This window comes from Tachyglossus aculeatus, unplaced genomic scaffold (assembly GCF_015852505.1).
Source record: "Tachyglossus aculeatus isolate mTacAcu1 unplaced genomic scaffold, mTacAcu1.pri scaffold_87_arrow_ctg1, whole genome shotgun sequence".
NCBI classification, from domain to species: domain Eukaryota; kingdom Metazoa; phylum Chordata; class Mammalia; order Monotremata; family Tachyglossidae; genus Tachyglossus; species Tachyglossus aculeatus.
Window position 1 is genome coordinate 1249340 of NW_024045095.1, and position 17550 is coordinate 1266889.

Genomic DNA, 17550 nt, shown 5'->3' on the forward strand with positions numbered 1-17550 from the left:
AAGGGTGCGAGGGGTGGGGAGGGTTTGGAATGGGATGAGTTGGCGGAGGCCTACGCCGGGAGAGTGGGAAGAGGGGTGGCGATGGGAAAGGAGAACTGGGATGGGGTGGGGGCGGGGAGAAGGGGAAGGAGGGGGCTGGGAGGGAGGAGTGGCAGACTGGCGCTGGTACAGAGGGATCCTTGGTACGGGGTGAGGGGGAGTGGTCTTGGTGGGGGAGAGGGAGGGAAAAAGCTGGGTGGGAGAGGGGAAGGGGAAGGTGAGGAATGGGAATGACAGTTGGGAGCAAGGGAATTGGAAGTTCATGGTGAAGACAGCAGGGCGAGTGACAGTACAGCGGGAGGTTAACAATTGAGATGCAGAAGGGATAAAACAGTAGCAATGATATAAGTAGGTGATGGCATCACAGTGGGTAGTTAAACAATTAACATGCTATGGCAATACTAAAATTGGCAGATAATGATTTCACAAAGAGCAGATACAAACTATTATGTGCTGGAGTAGGGTGGTTCTGTTAAGGGGGTCAGGGAACAGAGATACCTGGGGAGAGGAGTGAACAGCCAACTAGCATGGGAGGGCTGAGGAGGTGCAAATGAGGTTGTCGTTAATGTAACTTGGTAATGTAACAAGTGCCTTTTTCCCCGGGGTCGGGGGGGGGGGGGGGGGCGGAGAGTCAGTCAGGACCGGACCGGGAAGCGGGGGGATGGGGGCACTTTAAGGAAGGTCGCTTAAATGGTGGGGGGTGGAAGTAGGGGGCGTTTATCGGGGCGCTCTGAGGAGAGAAGCCTTCCGGGAGTAGCGGGGGCCGCGCAGTGTGATGGCGGGCGGGCGGGCGGGCCTCTCGGGAACGGAGTCCCGGGAGTCTCTGGCGGCGCTCTGAGGAGAGGATCCTTCCAGGGCAGCGGGGGTCACGCGGAGTGATGGCGGGCGGGCCTCTCAGGAACAGAGTCCCGGGCGTCTATGGCGGCGCTCTGAGGAGAGGATCCTTCCGGGAGCAGCAAGGCCGCGCGGTGTGATGGCGGACGGGCCTCTCGGGAACGGAGTCCCGGGCGTCTATGGCGGGAGTCTCTGGCGCTCTGAGGAGAGGATCCTTCCGGAAACAGCAAGGCCGCGTGGTGTGATGGCGGCGGGCCATTCAGGAGTATCTATCTATCTATCATTAGCCCATACTCTATCCAGGAGTATCTATCCAGGAGTATGGCACAGTGTTGTGGACGTAGCAAGTGCTTAACATTATTATTCTCATTGTTATTATTATCATTATCATCATCATTATATAGGTAGATGACAAACTGACAAGATAAAGATCTTTTGAATGAGTCCTTATGGATGAGATGTGATACCAGGGCTCTTAAGTTAGAGAGAAATGTGATCTGGCCAATTTGATGGGGAAGGGATTTGCAGGCAAAGGGGACTCAAAAAGTTCTTTATGTTCTCCAGTCTTTCCAATCTCTGGTTTCAAAAGGAATTATAATCCTACATGCCTCTGAGCACTGCAGTGTTGTTTGTATACTTCATTTTCTTCCCGCATAACAGAAGGACAGTAAATGGCCAACAGAAATCACACCACTCTGAGTGAGTTAGTTCTGTCTGGATTAATGAGTGATCCGCAGTTACAGATCTCCCTCTTCATGCTGTTCCTCCTCATCTATGTGGTCACTCTTCTGGGAAATCTGCTCATCATTGTAATCATTAGAATCAGTTTGCAACTTCACACACCCATGTACTTGTACCTTAGCCATATGTCTTTCTCTGACTTTGTTATTCATCATCTGTCACCCCTAAGATGCTGGCAAATTTCCTAGTGGACAAGAAAACCATACCTTACCCAGGATGTGTGTCCCAGTTCTGTGCTGCAGCTACATTTAGGCTAGTGGAGTATTGTCTTCTAGCAGTGATGGCATATGATCGATATGTAGCAATCTGTAAACCCCTTGTATATATAATCTGCATGCCTCAGAGACTGTGTGCTTTACTCGTTACTGCTTCCTACATGGCCAGCTGCCTGAATACTATGGTCTATGCAGTTAATGTATTTAGTTTCACCTTCTGTGGACCTCCTGAAATTAATCACTTCTACTGCGACATCCCCCCATTGTTGAAGCTGTCCTGTTCTGATCCCAGACTTGCCCAAGCCCTTCCTGCTGCTTCCATGGCCGTCATTATGCTGGTTACAGTTCTGACCACATTAATATCATATGTGTACATCCTGCTGGCTATCTTTAAAATACAGTTCTCTGGAGGAAGGAAAAAACCTTTTTCACATGTGCTTCTGATCTAATGGTGGTCACTTCATTCTATGGTTCTACAATGCTTATTTATCTGCTACCCAGTTCCAGCTTCTCAACGGATCAGTAAAAACTGGTGTCTGTGTGCTATATGATATTTATTCCAATGCTGAACCCGATGATTTATATTCTGAGGAACAAAGAGGTGAAAGATGCTCTGTGTAAGGTTATGGGCAGGGAAACCTGTCAGCTAATTCCGCCATACTGCACTCTCCCAAGTGCTTAGTACAGTGCTCTGCACAAAGTATATGTTCAATATATGCCATTGTTTGAATTTAAGTGTCAAGAATTAATCAATCAATCGTATTTATTGAGCGCTTACTGTGTGCAGAGCACTGTACTAAGCGCTTGGGATGTACAATTTGGCAACATATAGAGACAGTCCCTACCCAATAGTGGGCTCACAGTCTAGAAGGGGGAGACAGAGAACAAAACCAAACATATTAACAAAATAAAATAAATATAATAGATATGTACAAATAAATTAAATAAATACAGTAATAAATATGTACAAACATATATGCATATATACAGGTGCTGTCGGGAAGGGAAGGAGGTAAGATGGAGGGGATGGAGGGGGGAGGAAGGGGAGAGGAAGGAAGGGGCTCAGTCTGGGAAGGCCTCCTGGAGGAGGTGAGCTCTCAGTAGGGCCTGGAAGGGAGGAAGAGAGCTAGGTTGGTGGATGAACAGAGGGAGGGCATTCCAGGCCAGGGAGATGACGTGGGCGGGGGATCGACGGCGGGACAGGCGAGAACGAGGCACGGTGAGGAGATTAGCGGAAGAGGAGCAGAGGGTGCGGGGTGGGCTGTAGAAGGAGAGAAGGGAGGTGAGGTAGGAGGGGGCGAGGTGATGGAGAGCCTTGAAGCCCAGGGTGAGGAGTTTCTGCCTGATGCGCAGATTGATTGGTAACCACTGGAGATTTATGAGGAAGGGAGTAACATGCCCAGAGCGTTTCTGGACAAAGACAATCCGGGGAGCAGCATGAAGTATGGATTGAAGTGGGGAGAGACACGAGGATGGGAGATCAGAGAGAAGGCTGATGCAGTAGTCCAGACGGGATAGGATGAGAGCTTGAACGAGCAGGGTAGCGGTATGGATGGACAGGAAAGGGCGGATCTTGGCAATGTTGTTGAGCTCAGACCGGCAGGTTTTGGTTACGGCTTGGATGTGAGGGGTGAACGAGAGAGCAGAGTCGAGGATAACATTAAGGTTGCGGGCTTGTGAGACGGGAAGGATGGTAGTGCCGTCAACAGAGATGGAAAGTCAGGAAGAGGGCAGGGTTTGGAAGGGAAGACAAGGAGTTCAGTCTTGGACATGTTGAATTTTAGGTGGCGGGCAGACATCCAGAGAAGCAGCGTGGCTCAGTGGAAAAGAGCACAGGCTTTGGAGTCAGAGGTCATGGGTTCAAACCCCGGCTCTGCCAATTGTCAGCTGTGTGACTTTGGGCAAGTCACTTAACTTCTCTGGGCCTCAGTTACCTCATCTGTAAAATGGGGATTGAGACTGTGAGCCCCATGTGGGACAACCTGATCACCTTGTAACCTCCCCAGCGCTTAGAACAGTGCTTTGCACATAGTAAGCGCTTAATAAATGCCATTATTATTATTATTATTATTATTATCCAGATGGAGATGTTCTGAAGGAAGGAGGAGATGCGAGCCTGAAGGGAGGGGGAGAGAGGAGGGGCAGAGATGTAGATCTGGGTGTCATCAGTGCAGAGATGATACTTGAAGCCGTGGGAGCAAATGAGGTCACCGAGGGAGTGAGTGTAGCTCAAGAACAGAAGGGGACCAAGAACTGAACCTTGGGGAACCCCCACAGCAAGGGGATGGGAAGGGGAGGAGGAGTCTGCAAAAGAGACTGAGAATGAACGACCGGAGAGATAAGAGGAGAACCAGGAGAGGACGGAGTTTGTGAAGCCAAGGTTGGATAGCGTGCTGAGGAGAAGGGGGTTGTCCACAGTGTCGAAGGCAGCTGAGAGGTCGAGGAGGATTAGGAGGATTAGGACACACTAGACTGTGATTTATTCATGTTGGTCAGTTCATAACAGTAAACAGGAGTTTTGCATTTCATTCATTCATTGATTCATTCATTCAATCGTATTTATTGAGCACTTACAGTACGCAGAGCACTGTACTAAACGCTTGGGAAGTACAAGTTGACAACATATAGAGACAGTCACTACGGAACAACGGGTTCACAGTCTAAAGGGGGGAGACAGACAACAAAATGAAACATCATCAATCATCATCATCAGTCGTATTTATTGAGCGCTTACTGTGTGCAGAGCACTGTACTAAGCGCTTGGGAAGTACAAGTTGGCAACATATAGAGACAATCCCTACCCAATAGTGGGCTCACAGTCTAAAAGGGGGAGACAGAGAACAAAACCAAACATACTAACAAAATAAAATAAATAGAATAGATACGTACAAGTAAAATAAATAAATAAATAGAGTAATAAATATGTACAAACATATATACGTATATACAGGTGCTGTGGGGAAGGGAAGGAGTTAAGATGGGGGGACAAAGAGGGGGACGACAGGGAGAAGAAGGAAGGGGCTCAGTCTGGGAAGGCCTCCTGGAGGAGGTGAGCTCTCAGTAGGGCCTTGAATGGAGGAAGAGAGCTAGCTTGGCGGATGGGCAGAGGTTGGGCATTCCAGGCCCGGGAGATGATGTGAGCCGGGGGTCGATGGCGGGACAGGCGAGAAAGGTGAGGAGATTAGCAGCAGAGGAGTGGAGGGTGTGGGGTGGGCTGTAGAAGGAGAGAAGGGAGGTGAGGTAGGAGGGGGCGAGGTGCTGGAGAGCCTTGAAGCCCAGGGTGAGGAGTTTCTGCCTGATGCCCAGATTGATTGGTAGCCACTGGAGATTTTTGAGGAGGGGAGCAACATGCGCAGAGCGTTTCTGGACAAAGACAATCCGGGCAGCAGCATGAAGTATGGATTGAAGTGGGGAGAGACACGAGGATGGGAGATCAGAGAGGAGGCTGATGCAGTAGTCCAGACGGAATAGGATGAGAGCTTGAATGAGCAGGTAGCGGTATAGATGGAGAGGAAAGGGCGGATCTTGGCAATGTTGCGGACCTCAGACCGGCAGGTTTTGGTGACGGCTTGGATGTGAGGGGTGAATGAGAGAGCGGAGTCGAGGATGACACCAAGGTTGCGGGCTTGTGAGACAGGGAGGATGGTAGTGCTGTCAACAGAAATGGGAAAGTCAGGGAGAAGGACAGGTTTGGGAGGGAAGACAAGGAGTTCAGTCTTCGACATGTTGAGCTTTAGGTGGTGGGCAGACATCCAGATGGAGATGTCCTGAAGGCAGGAGGAGATGCGAGCCTGGAGAGAGGGGGAGAGAGCTGGGGCAGAGTTGTAGATCTGGGTGTCATCAGCGTAGAGATGATAGTTGAAGCCGTGGGAGCGAATGAGGTCACCAAGGGAATGCGTGTAGATCGAGAACAGAAGGGGACCAAGAACTGAACCTTAGGTAACCCGCACAGTAAGGGGATGGGAGGGGGAGGAGGAGCGTGCAAAAGAGACGAGAATGAACGACCGGAGAGATAAGAGGAGAACCAGGAGAGGACGGAGTCTGTGAAGCCAAGGTCGGATAGCCTGTTAAGGAGAAGGGGGTGGTCCACAGTGTCGAAGGCAGCTGAAAGGTCGAGGAGGATTAGGAAAGAGTATGAGCCGTTGGAATTGGCAAGCAGTAGGTCATTGGTGACCTTTGAGAGGGCATTTTCCGTGGAATGTAGGGGACAGAAGCCAGACTGGAGGGGGTCGAGGAGAGAGTTGTTGTTGAGGAATTCTAGGCAGCGCGTGTAGACAACTCGTTCAAGGAGTTTGGAAAGGAATGGTAGGAGGGATATGAGGCGATAACTAGAAGGTGAGGTGGGGTCAAGAGAGGGTTTTTTTAGGATGGGGGAGACATGGGCATGTTTGAAGGCAGAGGGAACGGAACCAGTGGAGAGTGAGTGGTTGAAGATGGAAGCTAAGGAGGGGAGAAGGGATGGAGCGAGAGATTTCATGAGATTAGAGGGAACGGGTTCAGAAGCACAGGTGGTCGGAGTAGCACTTGAGAGGAGGGAGGAGAGCTCCTCTGAGGATACTGCTGGGAAGGATGGGAGAGTAGCAGAGAGTGGTGAGAGCCGGGGGTTTGGATAAGTGGGAGAAGAGACTTTGGGGAGGTCGGACCTGATGGATTTAATTTTGTTAATGAAGTAGGAGGCCAGATCGTTGGGGGTGAGGTAAGGAGGAGGGGGAGGAACCGGGGGCCTGAGAAGAGAGTTGAATGTATGGAAGAGCTGGCAGGGGTGATGGGCATGGGTGTCAATAAGGGAGGAGAAATAGTTTTTTTTCTGGCAGAAGAGAGGGCTGTGTTAAGGCAGGAAAGGATAATCTTGAAGTGAACGAGGTTGGCATGGTGTTTAGACATGTGGACAGGTCATCAGAATAAAAAGAAGTAAAGCTAGTTGCACATCATGAACAAAATAAATAGAATAGTAAATATGTAAAAGTAAATTAAATAGAGTAATAAATCTGTACAAGCATATATACAGGTGCTGTGGGGAGGGGAAGGAGGTAGGGTGGAGGGGGTGGGGAGGGGGAGAGGAAGGAGGGGGCTCAGCCTGGGAAGGCATCCTTGAGGAGGTAATCTCTCAGTAGGGCTTTGAAGGGAGGAAGAGAGCTAGCTTGGTGGAGTTGCGGAAGGAGGGCATTCCAGGCCAGAGCAAGGACGTGGGCCGGGGGTCGACGAGGGGACAGGCGGAAACGAGGCACCGTGAGGAAGCTAGAGACAGAGGAGCGGAGGTTGCGGACTGGGCTGTAAAAGGAAAGAAGGGAAGTGAGGTAGGAGGGGGCGAGGTGATGCAGAGCCTTGAAGCCGACAGTGAAGAGTTTTTGCCTGATGCGTAGGTTGACTGGTAGCCACTGGAGATGAGGGGAGTAACATGCCTAGAGCTTTTCTGCACAAAGATGATCCGGGAAGCAGCGTGAAGTGTAGACTGAAGTGGGGAGAGACAGGACAATGGGAGATCAGAGGGGAGGCTGATGGAGTAATCCAGTCGGGTTAGGATGAGAAATTGAACTAGCAGGGTAGCTGTTAGGATGGAGAGGAAAGGGCGGATCTTGGCTATGTTGTGGAGGTGAAACCGGCAGGTTTTGGTGACGGATTGGATGTGAGGGGTGAACGAGAGAGCAGAGTAGAGGATGACACCAAGGTTGCAGGCTTGTGAGACGGTAAAGATGGTAGTGGCGTCTACAGTGATGGGAAAGTCAGGGAGAGGGCAGGGTTTGGGAAGGAATATAAGGAGTTCAGTCATGGACATGTTGAGTTTCACATGGCGGGCAGACATCCAGATGGAAAGTTCCTGAAGGCAGGAGGACACCCAAGACTGAAGCGAGGGAGAGAGAGCAGGGGCATTGATGTAGATTTGGGTGTCATCAGCATAGTGATAGTTGAAGCCGTGGGAGCGAATGAGTTCACCAAGGGAGTGAGTATTGGTAGAGAACAGAAGGGGACCAGGAACTGACCCCTGAGGAACGACCAGGAGAGGACGCAGTCTGTGAAGCCAAGCTTGGATAGCGTGTTAAGGAGAAGGGGGTGGTCTTTAGTGTCAAAAGCAACTGAGAGGTCGAGGAGGATTACGATAGAGTAGGATCCATTGGATTTGGCAGGCAGGTGGTCATTTGTGACCTTTGAGAGTTCGGTTTCGGTGGAACGTAGGGGACGGAATCCAGATTGGAGGGGGTCGAGGAGAGAGTTGGCGTTGAGGAATTCGAGGCAGCGGGTGTGGACTACTCGTTCAAGGAGTTTGGAAAGGAATGGTAGGAGAGAGATAGGGCGATAACTAGACGGGGAGGTGGGGTCAAGAGAGGTTATTTTAGGATGGGGGAGACGTGGGCGTGTTTTAAGGCAGAGGGGAAGGAACCAGTGGAGAGTGAGCAGTTGAAGATGGAAGTTAAGGAGGGGAGGAGGGACGGGGCGAGAGATATCTGAACTCCTTGTCTTCCCTCCCAAACCCTGCCCTCTCCCTGACTTTCCCATCTATGTTGACGGCACTACCATCCTTCCCGTCTCACATGCCCGCAACCTTGGTATCATCCTCGACTCCGCTCTCTCATTCACCCCTCACATCCAAACTGTCACCAAAACCTGCCTGTCTCAGCTCCGCAACATTGCCAAGATCCGCCCTTTCCTCTCCATCCATACCGCTACCCTGCTTGTTCAAGCTCTCATCCTATCCCGTCTGGACTACTGCATCAGCCTTCTCTCTGACCTCCCATCCTCGTGTCTCTCCCCACTTCAATCCATACTTCATGCTGCTGCCCGGATTATCTTTGTCCAGAAACGCTCTGCGCATGTTACTCCCCTCCTCAAAAATCTCCAGTGGCTACCAATCAATCTGGGCATCAGGCAGAAACTCCTCACCCTGGGCCTCAAGGCTCTCCATCACCTCGCCCCCTCCTACCTCACCTCCCTTCTCTCCTTCTACAGCCCACCCCACACCCTTCGCTCCTCTGCTGTTAATCTCCTCACTGTACCTCGTTCTCGCCTGTCCCGCCATCGATCCCCGGCCCACGTCATCCCCCGGGCCTGGAATGCCCTCCCTCTGCCCATCCGCTAAACTAGCTCTCTTCCTCCCTTCAAGGCCCTACTGAGAGCTCACCTCCTCCAGGAGGCCTTCCCAGACTGAGCCCCTTCCTTCCTCTCTCCCTCGTCCCCCTCCCCATCCCCCATCTTACCTCCCTCCCTTCCCCACAGCACCTGTATATATGTATATATGTTTGTACATATTTATTACTCTATTTATTTACCTATTTATTTTACTTGTACATATCTATTCTATTTATTTTATTTTGTTAGTATGTTTGGTTTTGTTCTCTGTCTCCCCCTTTTAGACTGTGAGCCCACTGTTGGGTAGGGACTGTCTCTATATGTTGCCAATTTCTACTTCCCAAGCGCTTAGTACAGTGCTCTGCACATAGTAAACGCTCAATAAATACGATTGATGATGAATAAATGAGATTGATTGATTGATTCATCATAAGATTGCGAGAGAATGTGGTCAGAAGCACGGGTGGCCGGGGTAGCACTTGAGAGATGGGAGGTGATCTCATCTGAGGATACTGCTGAGAAGGATAGGAGAGTAGAGGAGAGGGTTGAGAGCTGGGGGGTTGAAGAATTGGGAGGAGTGACTTTCGGGTTCTTAGACTGAAGGAGTTAATTTCACTAATGAAGTAGGAGGCCAGATCGTTGCGGGTGAGGGAATGAGGATGGGAAGGAACAGAGGGCCTGAGAATGGAATTAAGTGTACAGAAGAGCTGACGGGTATGATGGGTAAGGTTGTCAATAATGGAGGTGTCCCGAGGTGACCCTTGGGTACCGGCCATCTCAAGGTCAAAGGCTATCTCGTGACCACCTGAGCCAGCAGGCGGAACTCGGAAGTGAGGGTGGGATACCGCCCCCACGACCAAATCTGCTAGATTGACAGCCCAAGCTGGGAATACAGAAGGTGTCCCTCGCCCCCGTGCCAATCAAATTAGGTATGGAGGAGGCGGGGAGGGCAGAGATTGGATAGACTGAGGCCGGAAGCTGGAATGGCCTAGGGGCACAGGCAATAAATACCTGTCGCCTCTGACCTTCGGGGTCCGAACACCAGGACACGCAGCAGCAGGAGCAGCCGCTGCAGCAGCAGCAGCAGCCCACGTGTCTCTCCCTGCCCAGAAGGCCAGATGCCCGGTCTACAACCAGAACCAACACACTGACGCAAGGGCCACGGGATGGGTGAGTGTCTCGTGGGTGGGACCCAGGTATCCCGCTGCTTATGAGAATTATGAGTGGATTCCTCCCATGTAGGGAGAGCACATTGTGAGAGCTAGCCGCCCACCACGTGCGCGGGTAATGTAATGCATTCTTCCCATGTGGGAAAGTAAGTGGGTTCTTCCCGAGTGGAAGTGCACATGGGTGAGTTAACCAGCTCACCCACGCGCGATTAATGGATGATTGTGTTCCTCCCGTCTAGGGAAGCTCTAATATTGCCAATTGATTATATTCCTTCCAAAAGGGAAGCTCAATCCATTGCGCCTAAACAAATACATGAATTCCATTCACCTCGCAGAATAAATTTCATATAAAACTTAGGCTTTCCGTCCCTGGCCTCTCGCTCTCTCTCACCTCACCGATCATTGAACGAACCCGTCCCCGGACGACGGGTGACAGGAGGAGAAATAGTTTTGTCTGGCAGAGGAGAGGGCAGAGTTAAGGCAGGAAAGAATAAACGTGAAGTGAACGAGGTTGGCTTGTTGTTTAGACTTTCGCCAGCAGCGTTCAGCAACTCGAGCATAGGAGCGAAGGAGGCAGACAGTGGCAGTGATCCAGGGCTGTGGGTTAGTGGTACGAGAGCAGCAAAGGGAAAGGGGAGCAAGTCAGTCGAGCTGAGTAGAGAGGGTAGAGTCGAGGGCAGTAATCTGATCATCAAGATTAGGTAGAGAGGAAAGGGAGGCGAGATGGGGTGTGAGGCGCTCAGAAACATGGATGGGGTCGAGAGAGTGGAGGTCTCTGTGTGGTAGTAATACAGATTTAAAGGGGTGAGGAGTGTGAGTGAGGAGGCAGGTAAGAAGGTTATGATCAGAGAGAGGGATTTCAGAGTTTGTGAGGGTGGAGATAATGCAGTGGTAGGAGATGATGAGGTCGAGGGTGTGACCGAGTTGGTGAGTGGGTGAGGTGGGGTGGAGCAGGAGGTTGGCAGCATCAAGGAGAGATAGAAGGCGGGTGTCAGAGGAGTCACCAGGGATATCCATGTGAATGTTGAAGTCTCTGAGGATCAGAGTGGGCATGGAAAAGAAGGAAGGTAAGAAACGGGTCAAAATCGTTAAAGAAGTTGGAGGCGGGGCCAGTGGGGCGGTAGATGACTACTACTAATGATGGCATTTATTAAGCACTTACTATGTGCAAACCACTGTTCTAAGCGCTGGGGAGGTTACAAGGTGATCAGGTTGTCCCAAGGGGGGCTCACAGTATTAATTTCCATTTTACAGATGAGGGAACTGAGGCACAGAGAAGTTAAGTGACTTGCCCAATGTCACACAGCTGACAATTGGTGGAGACAGGATTTGAACCCATGACCTCTGATTCCAAAGCCCGTGCTCTTTTCCACTGAGCCTCGCTGATTCTCTAATGATGGCTGCAAGAATCTAGAGGGGGTGGTAGAGGCTAATAATGTGGGCTTCAAAGGAAGGGAAAGAAAGGGATGGGTGAGGAGAGATAATGCGAAAGCAGCATTGGGGAGCGAGAAGGAAACCAACACCTCCTCCTTTTCCGGTGAGTCTGGGGGAGTGGGAGAAGAAGAGGCCTCCACTGGAGAGAGCAGCAGAAGAGACCGTGTCATCCGGAGACATCCATGTTTTGGTTTGGGCGAGGAGGAGTAGAGAGCTTTAAAGGAATAGGTCCAGGATGAAAGGGAGCTTACCTATAATCAATCAGTCAGTCGTGTTTATTGAGCGCTTACTGTGTGCAGAACACTGTACTAAGCGCTTGGGAAGTACAAGCTGGCAACATATAGAAACAGTCCGTACCCAACAGTGGGCTCACAGTCTAGAAGGGGGAGACAGACAACAAAACCAAACATACTAACAAAATAAAATAAATAGAATAGATAGGTACAAGTAAAATATATAAATAAATAGAGTAATAAATACGTACAAACATATATACATATATACAGGTGCTGTGGGGAAGGGAAGGAGGTAAGATGCGGGGGATGGAGAGGGGGACGAGGGGGAGAGGAAGGAAGGGGCTCAGTCTGGGAAGGCCTCCTGGAGGAGATGAGCTCTCAGTAGGGCCTTGAAGGGAGGAAGAGAGCTAGCTTGGAGGATGGGCAGAGGAAGGGCATTCCAGGCCCGGGGGAGGACGTGGGCCGGGGGTCGATGGCGGGACAGGAGGGCTGAGTAGGTGCGAATGAGGTTTATGGAGGTTTATAATGGAGCGGGGGTTCCAAAGGCTACACTTGGCAGCAGCTGTGGAGGGAGGGGAGGGAGGGGGAAGGGTGCAAGGGGTTGGAAGGGTTTGGATTGGGATGAGTTGGCGGGGGCCTGGGCGGGGAGAGTGGGAAGAGGTGTGGTGATGAGAAAGGAGAACCGGGATGGGGTGTGGGCAGGGAGGAGAGTAGGGAGGGGTTTGGGAGGGAGGAGTTGAGGGTTGGCACTGATACAGAGGTATTCTGGCTAGGGGGTGAAGTGAGGGGGAGGAAAAGGGAGGGAAAGAACTGGGTGGGAGAGGGGAAGGGGAAGGTGAGGAATGGGAAGGGCAGTTGGGAGCGGGGGAATTGATAGTTCATGGTGAGGTCAGCAAGGTAAATGATAGCACAGTGGGGGGTTAACAATTGAAATGCAGTAGCAATAACCAGTAGCAATGATATAAGTAGGTGATGACATCACAGAGGTTAGTTAACAAGTAACATGCTATGGCAATTAAAAAATAAGCAGATGACGATATCACAGAGAGCAGATAACAATTACCATGTGATGGCAAAAAATAAGCAGATGACATCACAGACAGCAGTTAACAATTAACATGCGATGGCAGTAAAATAAGCTGGTGATGACATCATCAAGAGACGTTAGCAATTAACATTCGATGGGAATAATAAAATAAGCAGACGATGACATCACTGAGAGCAGTTAACAATTAACATGCAGAAGCGACCATAAGATGGGTAGATGACGCTCAAAGCAGAAGGATGAATTGTCCATAAGTCAGTCAAATCAGATCAAAGAGCTTAATGGCAAGCAGAGTCCAGGGGCTCTTGGCAAAATTGTCTCGGAGGTGGAGGAGGATGGAGTCCTCTGGATGGCAGCTCCGGAGTAGGGCGGAACTGTTAATAGGGGTCTTGGGAGCGGAGATGCCTGGGGAGAGGAGTGAACATCCAAATAGCATGGGCTAACTGACTAGGTGCGAATGAGGATGTTGTTAAAGTAACTTGGTAATAACAAAGGCCTTTTTCCCGGCGGAGGGGAAGGGGTAGGTTGAGGGGGAAATCAGTCACGTCGAGGCCGGGAAGGGGGGAGTGGGAGGCTCCTCAAAGACGGTCGCTTAAGGGTTGACGTGGGGGATGGAAGCAGGAGGACATAATGATTCACGAATCAGCAAGGGGACACAATGAACCACGAAGAACCAGGGGGACACAATGCCCCACGTTCCCAGTTGGCTACTTGGTCAAAGTGGAGGTGGCTTCGAGTGGTGAGTGTAGCGAAGATGGGGAAGCGGGGTGCCCAGCCCAGGGGCCTCGGTCTGGTCGGGCGTGGATGCAGATGTCTGGGCGGGGGACGGCCAGGAGCCCGGCCGCGGGGCATAAGCGCCCGATAGGCTGCTCGGGGACGGACGGCCGGAGGGAGTGAGGGAGGGTGGGGGAGCGCCGACCCATGCGGCGGCGTCCGGAGGACAGGATCCTTCCGGGAGCAGCAGGACTGCGTGGTATGATGGACGGGCGGGCCTCTAGGGATCAGAATCACAGGCTCCTGTGGCGGCGCTCTGAGGAGGGGATCCTACCGGGAGCAGCAAGGCCACGCAGTTTGATGGCGGGCGGGCCTCTAGGGAATGGAGTCCCGGGCTCCTATGGTGGCACTCTGAGGAGGGGATCCTACGGGGAGCTGCAAGGCCACGCAGATTCCATATCTATCCTCTTCAAATGTGAGGGTTGAGCTCTTGCAAAACCCTTTGCTGAGGACAACTAGTGCTGTGGCCTGTACTGTGCTACACTGTAAGCTCACTGTGGGTCGTTCTTTCTCAGTCTCTTTTGCATGCTCCTCCTCCCCCTCACATCCTCTTACTGTGGGGGTTCCCCAAGGTTCAGTGCTTGGTCCCCTTCTGTTCTCAATCTACACGCACTCCCTTGGTGACCTCATTCGCTCCCACGGCTTCAACTATCATCTCTACGCTGATGACACCCAGATCTACATCTCTGCCCCTGCTCTCTCCCCCTCTCTCCAGGCTCGCATCTCCTCCTGCCTTCAGGACATCTCCATTTGGATGTCTGCCCGCCACCTAAAGCTCAACATGTCGAAGACTGAACTCCTTGTCTTCCCTCCCAAACCTTGTCCTTTCCCTGACTTTCCCATCTCTGTTGATGGCGCTACCATCCTTCCCGTCTCACAAACCCGCAACCTAGGTGTCATCCTCGACTCCGCTCTCTCATTCACCCCTCACATCCAAGCCGTCACCAAAACCTGCCGGTCTCAGCTCCACAACATTGCCAAGATCCGCCCTTTCCTCTCCATCCATACCGCTACCCTGCTCATTCAAGCTCTCATCCTATCCTGTCTGGACTACTGCATCAGCCTCTCAGCCTCTCTGATCTCCCATCCTCATGTCTCCACTTCAATCCATACTTCATGCTGCTGCCTGGATTATCTTTGTCCAGAAACGCTCTGGGCATATTACTCCCCTCCTCAAAAATCTCCAGTGGCTACCAATCAATCTGTGCATCAGGCAGAAACTCCTCACCCTGGGCTTCAAGGCTCTCCATCACCTCGCCCCCTCCTACCTCACCTGCCTTCTCTCCTTTTACAGCCCAGCCCACACCCTCCGCTCCTCCGCCGCTAATCTCCTCACCGTACCTCGTTCTCGCCTGTCCCACCATCGACTCCCGGCTCACGTCATCCCCCGGGCCTGGAATGCCCTCCCTCTGCCCATCCGCCAAGCTAGCTCTCTTCCTCCCTTCAAGGCCCTACTGAGACCTCACCTCCTCCAGGAGGCCTTCCCAGACTGAGCCCCTTCCTTCCTCTCCCCCTCGTCCCCCTCTCCATCCCCCATCTTACCTCCTTCCCTTCCCCACAGCACCTGTATATATGTATATATGTTTGTACATATTTATTGCTCTATTTATTTATTTATTTACTTACTTATTTACTTATTTATTTATTTATTTATTTTACTTGTACATATCTATCCTATTTATTTTATTTTGTTAGTATGTTTGGTTTTGTTCTCTGTCTCCCCCTTTTAGACTGTCACCCCACTGTTGGGTAGGGACTGTCTCTATATGTTGCCAATTTGTACTTCCCAAGCGCTTAGTACAATGCTCTGCACATAGTTAGCGCTCAATAAATGCGATTGATTGATTGATTGGGCAGGGAATGTGTCCGTTATATTTTATACTCCAAAGCGCTGAGTAGAGTGCTGTGCATACAATAGGTGCTCAATGAACATGATTGACTGACTCATTCTGCAAGTGTGCTCACAGCCTCTTTTTTCTGATACATTAAGATTTTTCCAGCCAAGCCCATGTTTTCAGAGATTGCTCTGCTTGCCTTGATTTACTCCTCCTACTCATCTCCCCTCCCAGTCCCACAGCACTTATGTATATATCTGTAATTTATTCATTTATATGAATGTCTGTCTCCCCCTCTAAACTGTGAGGTCGTTGTGGACAAGGAATGTGTCTAGTGTTGTATTGTACTCTCTCAAGAGCTTAGCACAGTACTCTGCACCGAGTAAGCACTCAATAAAATGATTGGCTGGCTGACAATGATGTCTACAACAAACTGTCACAGGAAGTGGGACCATGGAACTCTTCAAAAATCCTTTCAGCTTTTTCCAAATTATGCAATTATTTTAATCTATGGATCTAATAAGTGGGAAATGGGTCTGATATTGATCTGTATTGTGTTGCAGCTAGGGCAAGATTAATAAATGGAATCAATCCGTGCTATTTATTGAGCTCTTAATATGCCGAGCACTGTATGAAGCTTTACAGAGAGTACAATAAAACAGTGTTGGTAAGCACATTCTCTGCCTACAGTGAGCTAACAGTCTAGGAAAACAAATGTCTGACATCTTCGTTTTGTTTTCACAAGAGTAAAATTGGTTGGTACTGATTTTTTTTAAAAGATTTTGTTAAGCACTTACTTTGTGCCAGGCTATTGTACCAAGGGCTGGGGTAGCTATAAGGTTGGACACAGTCCATGTGCTATATGGGGCTCACAGCCTTAATTTCCATTTTACAGATAAGGTAACTGAGTCAAAGGGAAGTTAAGTAACTTGCCCAAGGTCACACAGCCCACAAGTATTGGCAAAGCTGGAATAAGAGCACAGGACCTTCTGAATCCCAGTCCTACACTCCATCCACTTAGAAGCGCTGCTTCTGTCCTAATGGTAATAGTCCACACCTTCTCTGATATTCAATCCATATTCAATCAAACCCACTCTCATATTCAATCCATATTCAATCTAATCCCACTCTCATATTTAATCCTACACTAAATCTTGTCGGTTCCACTTTCATAACATCACTAAAATCTGCTCTTTCCTCTCCATCCCAACTGCTACCATGCTAATCCAGTTACTTGTCATATCCCTCCTTGATTACTGTATTTCTCTTCTTGCTGACCTCCTAGGCTCCTGTCTCTCCCCACTCCAGCCCATATTTCACTCTGCTGACAATCATTTTTCTACAAAAACATTCGGGACATGTTCCTCCACTCCTCAAGAAACTCCAGTATTTTCCCATCCACCTCCATATCGAACCAAAACTCCTCACCATTGGTTTCAAAACATTCAATCAGCTGTGCTTTTGAGGTAGGAACTAACCTCGTTACTCTCTTACTACACCACAAACCACAGACTTCGCTCCTCTAAAGCGAAACTTCTCACTGTATCTCATCTCATCTACCTAGCCGCTGATCTCTCACCCAAGTACTGCCTCTGGCCTGGAATGCCCTCACTCTTCAAATCTGACAGCCTCTCTCCTTTCAAAACCTTAGTAAAGGCACATCTCCTCCAAGAGACCTTTCCCTGACTAAGCCCTCCTTTCCTCTTCTCCCACTCCCTTTTGTGTCCCCCTGATATGATCCCTTTATTCATCCACGCTCCCAGCCCCACAACACATGTCCATGTCTGTAATTTGTTTATTTATGTAAATGCCTGTCTCCCCCTCTAAACTCTGAGCTCATTGTGGCAGGGAATTTGATAATTGTTGTATTATACCCTCCCATGTGCTTAGTGCAGTGTTCTGCACACAGTGAGTGTAATAAGAGCAATTAACTGAATAATTGAATGATAGCTTGCCTGCTTCTTATAATTCCTTCAAATTTGTGTGAGAAGCAGCGTGGCTCAGTGGAAACAGCGCGGGCTTTGCAGTCAGAGTTCACGTGTTTAAATCCCGGCTCCACCAATTGTCAGCTGTGTGACTTTAGGCAAGTCACTTCTATGGGCCTCAGTTCCCTCATCTGTAAAAATGGGGATTAAGATTGTGAGCCCCCCGTGGGACACCCTG

The 17550-nt window shown here is 50.2% G+C and overlaps 1 pseudogene; it reads left to right on the plus strand.

Annotated features, from left to right (window-relative positions):
* Positions 1–1544: 1544 nt before the first annotated feature.
* Positions 1545–13675, plus strand: LOC119924185 (annotated as a pseudogene).
* Positions 13676–17550: the final 3875 nt, after the last annotated feature.